The 10,000-nt window shown below is 48.8% G+C and overlaps 1 protein-coding gene across 1 annotated transcript in view; it reads right to left on the bottom strand.

The window, feature by feature from the left end:
• Nucleotides 1-5,230, bottom strand: part of LOC115180742 (zinc finger CCHC domain-containing protein 7) — a 19,053-nt gene extending 13,823 nt beyond the window's left edge. Inside the window, exon 1 of the mRNA XM_029742922.1 lies at nt 4,717-5,230. The gene's annotated coding sequence lies outside the window, so the exon portion shown is untranslated. The remainder of the gene's footprint in view (nt 1-4,716) is intronic.
• Nucleotides 5,231-10,000: the final 4,770 nt, after the last annotated feature.

Below are 10,000 nucleotides of genomic sequence, written 5' to 3'. Positions count from 1 at the left end.
ACTCCACCCTACTCATTATCATCAAACTAATGTGAACTCCACCCTACTCATTATCATCATTATCATCAAACTAATGTGAACTCCACCCTACTCATTATCATCATTATCATCAAACTAATGTGAACTCCACCCTACTCATTATCATCAAACTAATGTGAACTCCACCCTACTCATTACATCATTATCATCAAACTAATGTGAACTCCACCCTACTCATTACATCATTATCATCAAACTAATGTGAACTCCACCCTACTCATTATCATCATTATCATCAAACTAATGTGAACTCCACCCTACTCATTATCATCATTATCATCAAACTAATGTGAACTCCACCCTACTCATTATCATCATTATCATCAAACTAATGTGAACTCCACCCTACTCATTATCATCAAACTAATGTGAACTCCACCCTACTCATTATCATCATTATCATCAAACTAATGTGAACTCCACCCTACTCATTATCATCAAACTAATGTGAACTCCACCCTACTCATTATCATCATTATCATCAAACTAATGTGAACTCCACCCTACTCATTATCATCAAACTAATGTGAACTCCACCCTACTCATTATCATCAAACTAATGTGAACTCCACCCTACTCATTATCATCAAACTAATGTGAACTCCACCCTACTCATTATCATCAAACTAATGTGAACTCCACCCTACTTTCTGTCACCTATTCGTGCTCACGGTCTGTCTCTCAGTGTGTGTGTGTGTGTGTGTGTGTGTGTGTGTGTGTGTGTGTGTGTGTGTGTGTGAGAGAGAGGGAGAGAGGGACAGAGGGATTGTGAGGTCCATTGCCCTGCCCAGTGCTGCGTATCTGTGCCATGATGGCCAGAGATGATTGGCTCCTAGAGCGCCATTGCCCTGGAAACGCCACGCTGACCACTCACAGACCGCCACCCAGGGAATAAGGATAGACGACAGAGTGAGTGAGTGAGTGAGTGAGTGAGTGAGTGAGTGAGTGAGTGAGTGAGTGAGGAGAGAAAAGACAGAAATTATGAGGTGTGTGTGTGTGTGTGTGTGTGTGTGTGTGTGTGTGTGTGTGTGTCGTCTGAGGAAATGAAAAAGGCATCTTCATAATGATCAAGGAATCTCCGACCGAAAAACTCAGCCACTGAAGATTGTGCATTGATCCCCGGTGGGTTGGAGGTACCTTTACATTTCAGTGTTCATCTTTATCTCCTGAGCAACGATCGGGTGTGTGACAAATCATCTGAGATGTCTGGAGGGTTTCTACAAGCAGTACAGGGAGATTCATGACTCATTAGGTCGTGATACTGGAGGGGACTGGAGAGGTGAAAACCACCTGGTACCAGACCTGTCCAGCCTCCTGAACTCCCTGGTACCAGACCTGTCCAGCCTCCTGAACTACCTGGTACCAGACCTGTCCATCCTCCTGAACACAAACTACCTGGTACCAGACCTGTCCAGCCTCCTGAACTCCCTGGTACCAGACCTGTCCAGCCTCCTGAACTACCTGGTACCAGACCTGTCCAGCCTCCTGAACACAAACTACCTGGTACCAGACCTGTCCAGCCTCCTGAACTACCTGGTACCAGACCTGTCCATCCTCCTGAACACAAACTACCTGATACCAGACCTGCCCATCTTCCTGAACTACCTGGTACCAGACCTGTCCATCCTCCTGAACTACCTGGTACCAGACCTGTCCAGCCTCCTGAACTACCTGGTACCAGACCTGTCCAGCCTCCTGAACTACCTGGTACCAGACCTGTCCAGCCTCCTGAACTACCTGGTACCAGACCTGCCCAGCCTCCTGAACTACCTGGTACCAGACCTGCCCAGCCTCCTGAACTACCTGGTACCAGACCTGCCCATCCTCCTGAACTACCTGGTACCAGACCTGTCCAGCCTCCTGAACTACCTGGTACCAGACCTGTCCATCCTCCTGAACTACCTGGTACCAGACCTGTCCATCCTCCTGAACTACCTGGTACCAGACCTGTCCAGCCTCCTGAACTACCTGGTACCAGACCTGTCCAGCCTCCTGAACTACCTGGTACCAGACCTGTCCATCCTCCTGAACTACCTGGTACCAGACCTGTCCATCCTCCTGAACTACCTGGTACCAGACCTGTCCATCCTCCTGAACTACCTGGTACCATACCTGTCCAGCCTCCTGAACTACCTGGTACCAGACCTGTCCAGCCTCCTGAACTACCTGGTACCAGACCTGTCCAGCCTCCTGAACTACCTGGTACCAGACCTGTCCATCCTCCTGAACTACCTGGTACCAGACCTGTCCATCCTCCTGAACTACCTGGTACCAGATCTGTCCATCCTCCTGAACTACCTGGTACCAGACCTGTCCAACCTCCTGAACTACCTGGTACCAGACCTGTCCAGCCTCCTGAACTACCTGGTACCAGACCTGTCCAGCCTCCTGAACTACCTGGTACCAGACCTGTCCATCCTCCTGAACACAAACTACCTGGTACCAGACCTGTCCAGCCTCCTGAACTCCCTGGTACCAGACCTGTCCAGCCTCCTGAACTACCTGGTACCAGACCTGTCCAGCCTCCTGAACACAAACTACCTGGTACCAGACCTGTCCAGCCTCCTGAACTACCTGGTACCAGACCTGTCCATCCTCCTGAACACAAACTACCTGATACCAGACCTGCCCATCTTCCTGAACTACCTGGTACCAGACCTGTCCATCCTCCTGAACTACCTGGTACCAGACCTGTCCAGCCTCCTGAACTACCTGGTACCAGACCTGTCCAGCCTCCTGAACTACCTGGTACCAGACCTGTCCAGCCTCCTGAACTACCTGGTACCAGACCTGCCCAGCCTCCTGAACTACCTGGTACCAGACCTGCCCAGCCTCCTGAACTACCTGGTACCAGACCTGCCCATCCTCCTGAACTACCTGGTACCAGACCTGTCCAGCCTCCTGAACTACCTGGTACCAGACCTGTCCATCCTCCTGAACTACCTGGTACCAGACCTGTCCATCCTCCTGAACTACCTGGTACCAGACCTGTCCAGCCTCCTGAACTACCTGGTACCAGACCTGTCCAGCCTCCTGAACTACCTGGTACCAGACCTGTCCATCCTCCTGAACTACCTGGTACCAGACCTGTCCATCCTCCTGAACTACCTGGTACCAGACCTGTCCATCCTCCTGAACTACCTGGTACCATACCTGTCCAGCCTCCTGAACTACCTGGTACCAGACCTGTCCAGCCTCCTGAACTACCTGGTACCAGACCTGTCCAGCCTCCTGAACTACCTGGTACCAGACCTGTCCATCCTCCTGAACTACCTGGTACCAGACCTGTCCATCCTCCTGAACTACCTGGTACCAGATCTGTCCATCCTCCTGAACTACCTGGTACTAGACCTGTCCAACCTCCTGAACTACCTGGTACCAGACCTGTCCAGCCTCCTTAACTACCTGGTACCAGACCTGTCCAGCCTCCTGAACTACCTGGTACCAGACCTGTCCATCCTCCTGAACTACCTGGTACCAGACCTGTCCATCCTCCTGAACTACCTGGTACCAGATCTGTCCATCCTCCTGAACTACCTGGTACCAGACCTGTCCAGCCACCTGAACTACCTGGTACCAGACCTGTCCAGCCTCCTGAACTACCTGGTACCAGACCTGTCCATCCTCCTGAACTACCTGGTACCAGACCTGTCCATCCTCCTGAACTACCTGGTACCAGACCTGCCCATCCTCCTGAACTACCTGGTACCAGACCTGTCCAGCCTCCTGAACTACCTGGTACCAGACCTGTCCATCCTCCTGAACTACCTGGTACCAGACCTGTCCAGCCTCCTGAACTACCTGGTACCAGATCTGCCCAGCCTCCTGAACTACCTGGTACCAGACCTGTCCAGCCTCCTGAACTACCTGGTACCAGACCTGTCCAGCCTCCTGAACTACCTGGTACCAGACCTGTCCAGCCTCCTGAACTACCTGGTACCAGACCTGTCCAGCCTCCTGAACACAAACTACCTGGTGACCAGATCTGTGAATCTCTGGACAGGGGAGAAGAAGGCAAGACGGCTCAGATGTCCCTCTACAAGAGCTTTACATGGTGCCGACCCAAATGACTTCGCTAATACAATGACAAACGGCCCAACGGGAGTTCAGAACAGAGATGGAAGAATCTGTTACATGACATATGACATCTCTGCTGTTGAAACATGTTTCTAGCTGTGATTTGAGGACTGCAGTCCGTGTATAACTGGTTACAATAAAAAGGCACATGTAAACATGACCGTCTAAAACAAACAGCCAGGTTTGATAAAACATAACAATACGTGCTCACATACTAGCTAGCTAACTGGCTAACACACATCCACTAACACTAAAAGATGGGGCATCAAAGACGTTATAAAACATGATGTTCAACCGGCCTGTAAGTTCAGTTACGACATGCGGACTGTCTTATTATAAATGAGTTTGATGCTATCTAAAAAGTGTTGTGTTAACTAACTATAGTTGGCTAATATGTTAGCATCGGTTTATGCTGCAACCCCACGTGTTTATGAAAGGCCGGCATGTAAACAAAACGCTCTGTTCAACACCGGCGACCGATTCACACACAACCGGCACCTCTCCGGTTCTCTTCACTACCGCAAAACTACATGCACATATCTCGTTGGTCCCAACGGATAAAATAAAAAAATCAACTCACCTGTTTTTTTTATAACTCACAAGAGTATTTCACTCGTTTGCTCACATGCTCTGCTACTTCCGGTGTTGTGGAGAGGGAAGTGGATTGGGCCAACCGTGACCTTTCCCAGGGAGCCGACTGTGTCTGTCTGCGTTCAGACAGTGTCAAGACATTTTGATGAAAGGTCTTCAGCAGCGTCGTAAACTTTAATGTCGCCCTAAAAAAAAATACGTGGAATAGTCCTCATGTTTAATATAACATCACCGTTTATCAATTTATTAAGATTATCATAGACTATTCTATACTACTATAGGATAGCCTATTCATATCACATTAAACCCCTATAAATGTATATATATATTTTTTTAACAAGGGTTCTTCTAAGATCCTCAACGTTCCTTGAAGCGTCCCGTGTGACGCACTGCATCTCAGGGCTAGAGATGTCACTACAGACCCTGGTTCAATTTCTAGGCTGTATCACAACAGACCGTGATTGGGAGTCTCAATGGGCGGCGAAACAATCGGCCCAGGGTCAAATCCGGGGTTTGACCAAGGTAGGCAGTCATTGTAAATAAGAATTTGTTCTTAAGTGACTTAATATATATATATTTTTTTAATAACTGTAGGTTTCTTGGCACTGAAAAATGCTTGGCTGTGTGAACCTTCACCCCAGTCTGAGGTCCTGAGCGCTCTGGACCAGGTTTTCATCAAGGATCTCTCTGTACTTTACTCCGTTCATCTTTCCCTCGATCCTGACTAGTCTCCCAGTCCCTGCCGCTGAAAAACATCTCCACAGCATGATGCTGCCACCACCATGCTTCACCGTAGGAATGGTGCCATGTTTCCTCCAGACGTAAGGCCTGATTGGTGGAGTGCTGCTGAGATGGTTGTCTTTCTGGAAGGTTCTCCCATCTCCACAGAGGAACTCTGAAGCTCTGTCAGAGTGACCATCGGGTTCTTGGTCACCTCCCTGACCAAGGCCCTTCTCCCCCGATTGGTCAGTTGGGCCGGGCGGCCAGTTCTAGGAAGAGTCTTGGTGGTTCCAAACTTCTTCCATTTCAGAATGATGGAGGCCACTGTGTTCTTGGGGACCTTCAATGCTGCAGAAATGTTTTGGTGCCCTTCCCCAGATCTGTGCATCGACACAATCCTGTCTCTGAGCTCTACGGACAATTCCTTCAGACCTCATGGCTTGGTTTTTGCTCTGACAACTGTGGGACCTTATATAGACAGGTGTGTGCCTTTCCAAATCATGTCCAAATCAATTGAATTGACCACAGGTGGACTCCAATCAAGTTGTAGAAACATCTCAAGGATGATCGATGGAAACAGGATGCACCTGAACTCAATTTCGAGTCTCATAGCAAACGGTCTGAATACTTATGGAAATAAGGTTTGATATTTTTTTATACATTTGCTAAAATTTCTAGAAACATGTTTTCGCTTCGTCATTATGGGGTATTGTGTGTAGAATGATGAGGAAAAATGTTTAATTTAATCAATTTTAGAATAAGGCTGTAACGTAGCAAAATGTGGAAAAAGTGAAGGAGTCTGAATACTTTCCGAATGCACCGTTATGTGTCTGTCTGTGTCTACAGGTATACTGACCAGCAGACACACAAATGGTATTGTTTTGTCTCATAATGTTATACAGTGTCATGTACAGTTGATTGTAATGAACGGTTTCTCTAGAACCTTCCAGGACTCAGTCACAGCAGCCATCTTCCTCCTCCCTGTTTTAATGAATATCCCAGAGGCCTTTACATTACGGACAAGGTATGTGTGTGAAAACCAGTGTCCAAAAAGTGAACAGTTTTTCATTCATATAATTTTTACCACAAAAAAAAAATACGAACAAATCTGAATTATTTTGGTTAATTATTCTGTATAATTATATATGTTTTGTATTGACAGACTTCCCCCCTCCATACACCTCTGATGAATATGACAGGAAACCTATTGGGTCACCATGCACTGCCAAATCCTTCTGGCTGTGGCTAGCCTATAGATGACACATCAGCATCAACACGCCAGACCTCTTGGACTCGGGGCTGGGAGTTCACCACATCAACCCATCAGCATCAACACGCCAGACCTCTTGGACTCGGGGCTGGGAGTTTACCACATCAACCCATCAGCATCAACACGCCAGACCTCTTGGACTCGGGGCTGGGAGTTCACCCATATCAACCCATCAGCATCAACACGCCAGACCTCTTGGACTCGGGGCTGGGAGTTTACCACATCAACCCATCAGCATCAACACGCCAGACCTCTTGGACTCGGGGCTGGGAGTTCACCACATCAACCCATCAGCATCAACACGCCAGACCTCTTGGCTGGGAGTTCACCACATCGACCCATCAGCATCAACACGCCAGACCTCTTGGACTCGGGGCTGGGAGTTCACCACATCGACCCATCAGCATCAACACGCCAGACCTCTTGGACTCGGGGCTGGGAGTTCACCACATCGACCCATCAGCATCAACACGCCAGACCTCTTGGACTCGGGGCTGGGAGTTTACCCACATCAACCCATCAGCATCAACACGCCAGACCTCTTGGACTCGGGGCTGGGAGTTTACCCACATCGACCCATCAGCATCAACACGCCAGACCTCTTGGACTCGGGGCTGGGAGTTCATCACATCGACCCATCAGCATCAACACGCCAGACCTCTTGGACTCGGGGCTGGGAGTTTACCCACATCGACCCATCAGCATCAACACGCCAGACCTCTTGGACTCGGGGCTGGGAGTTCATCACATCGACCCATCAGCATCAACACGCCAGACCTCTTGGACTCGGGGCTGGGAGTTTACCACATCGACCCATCAGCATCAACACGCCAGACCTCTTGGACTCGGGGCTGGGAGTTTACCCACATCGACCCATCAGCATCAACACGCCAGACCTCTTGGACTCGGGGCTGGGAGTTTACCCACATCGACCCATCAGCATCAACACGCCAGACCTCTTGGACTCGGGGCTGGGAGTTTACCACATCAACCCATCAGCATCAACACGCCAGACCTCTTGGACTCGGGGCTGGGAGTTTACCACATCAACCCATCAGCATCAACACGCCAGACCTCTGGGCTGGGAGTTTACCACATCGACCCATCAGCATCAACACGCCAGACCTCTTGGACTCGGGGCTGGGAGTTTACCCACATCAACCCATCAGCATCAACACGCCAGACCTCTTGGACTCGGGGCTGGGAGTTTACCACATCAACCCATCAGCATCAACACGCCAGACCTCTTGGACTCGGGGCTGGGAGTTTACCACATCAACCCATCAGCATCAACACGCCAGACCTCTTGGACTCGGGGCTGGGAGTTTACCACATCGACCCATCAGCATCAACACGCCAGACCTCTTGGACTCGGGGCTGGGAGTTCACCACATCGACCCATCAGCATCAACACGCCAGACCTCTTGGACTCGGGGCTGGGAGTTTACCACATCAACCCATCAGCATCAACACGCCAGACCTCTTGGACTCGGGGCTGGGAGTTCACCCATATCAACCCATCAGCATCAACACGCCAGACCTCTTGGACTCGGGGCTGGGAGTTTACCACATCAACCCATCAGCATCAACACGCCAGACCTCTTGGACTCGGGGCTGGGAGTTCACCACATCAACCCATCAGCATCAACACGCCAGACCTCTTGGACTCGGTGCTGGGAGTTTACCACGTTTTTTTAACATTTTCTGAATTTTTTTGCTTTGTCCGCTAAAATCCTAATAAACACAGACAACTAAAAATATTGTTGTTATTGTTGTTATTATTATTATTATTGTTGTTGTTGTTATTATTGTTGTTGTTATTGTTATTATTGTTGTTGTTGTTATTATTGTTGTTGTTATTGTTGTTGTTATTGTTATTATTGTTGTTATTATTGTTGTTGTTATTGTTATGCTGATTATTATTTAGAATAATGGGGGGGACAAATATTTACCCCAAAGGAACCATTAAAAGGGGGGTTCTTTGAAGAAGGGGTTTCCCCCCACAGTTAAAATTTGAAGAATCCCTAAAGGATCCTCCAGGAGCCTCCAGTCTGGCCTGTACGTAGAGATTGCGCCCCGGTATCCAAACATGCCATGGCTTGAGAGACGCAGTCACCGGTCGATTGTTTGGAGCTAGCTACTTCGTTTTAAAATATCAACAGTACTGCTACAGAAGCATAGCATTTGATTAACACTTGATTTAGCCTCCATCATCATCGTCAATATTCGTTCCGGTTAGCCGATGCTGTGCAGCAGAGGCAGAAAGACAAAAGAGGTAAATCACAATCAGTAAAAAAAAAAAATATTAAAATGGAGATAGCTAACTAAACAGATTTACATCATCAGTCATCAACATCAATGACCTGCTGAAATCCTACCCTCTTTTTCCAGGATATAAATCATGTCTTCAGGAGTCACTGTAACTCGTTGTCTTACAGTTTGTGATGCTGAGTGAATGTGCGTCGTTGTTGTTGCAGAAAGAAATAGGCCTATTGCTCAAAAAATGTTTAAAATGTTTGCTACAGGGGGATTTGCTATGGGGGGGAGGGGGGTATAAATGTCCCCCTGTATCTCCAGATGTGTTTATTGACTATAGCCTACATGTATATTGTAATGAAACAGCAGGGAGCTTCAAGCCCTGAACCCTCGACCTTCAAGCCCCGAACCCTCGACCTTCAAGCCCCAAACCCTCGACCTTCAAGCCCCGAAGTCCGGCGAGCTATCGACTTTGCCCGCAAAAGCACGCTCGCACGGCCGAGTCGATATCCGCGCTCATAAACCCAGGGTTGTTACACTATTCTAACGTTTATCATTCGTCATATTTCTCCGTAGAGACCCCTGTCATCATACAGTGAGCTGCGTTCTCCGATGATCGTCTGGAGAAGCCGAGTTTGAATACAATCTGATTTCTAAAGGGGGGGGGGGGGTTCCCCCATGCGTGTCAGAGTACAGGCACAGCTCGGGAAAAGGCCATCTTGTTAGATTGTTCTCCTACAAAAGGTTAACCTACCTTTCCCCCCCGTCCCTATCCGAAACCCCAACCTATCCCCCCCTCGGTCCCTCGTTGTCGCATCCCATCCACCAGTTTTGCTTTGGTGAGCAGACCAAGGGGGAAGGGGACTCTCTCTCTCTCTCTCTCTCTCTCTCTCTCTCTCTCTCTGTCTCTCTCTCTGTCTCTCTCTCTGTCTCTCTCTGTCTCCTCTGTCTCTCTCTGTCTCTCTCTCTCTGTCTCTCTCTGTTCTCTCTCTCTGTCTCTCTCTCTCTGTCTCCTCCTCTCTCTCTGTCTCTCTCCTCTATCCTGTC

Source organism: Salmo trutta, unplaced genomic scaffold (genome assembly GCF_901001165.1).
Source record: "Salmo trutta unplaced genomic scaffold, fSalTru1.1, whole genome shotgun sequence".
NCBI classification, from domain to species: Eukaryota; Metazoa; Chordata; class Actinopteri; order Salmoniformes; family Salmonidae; genus Salmo; species Salmo trutta.
This window is presented reverse-complemented; position numbering and strand designations above follow the sequence as displayed.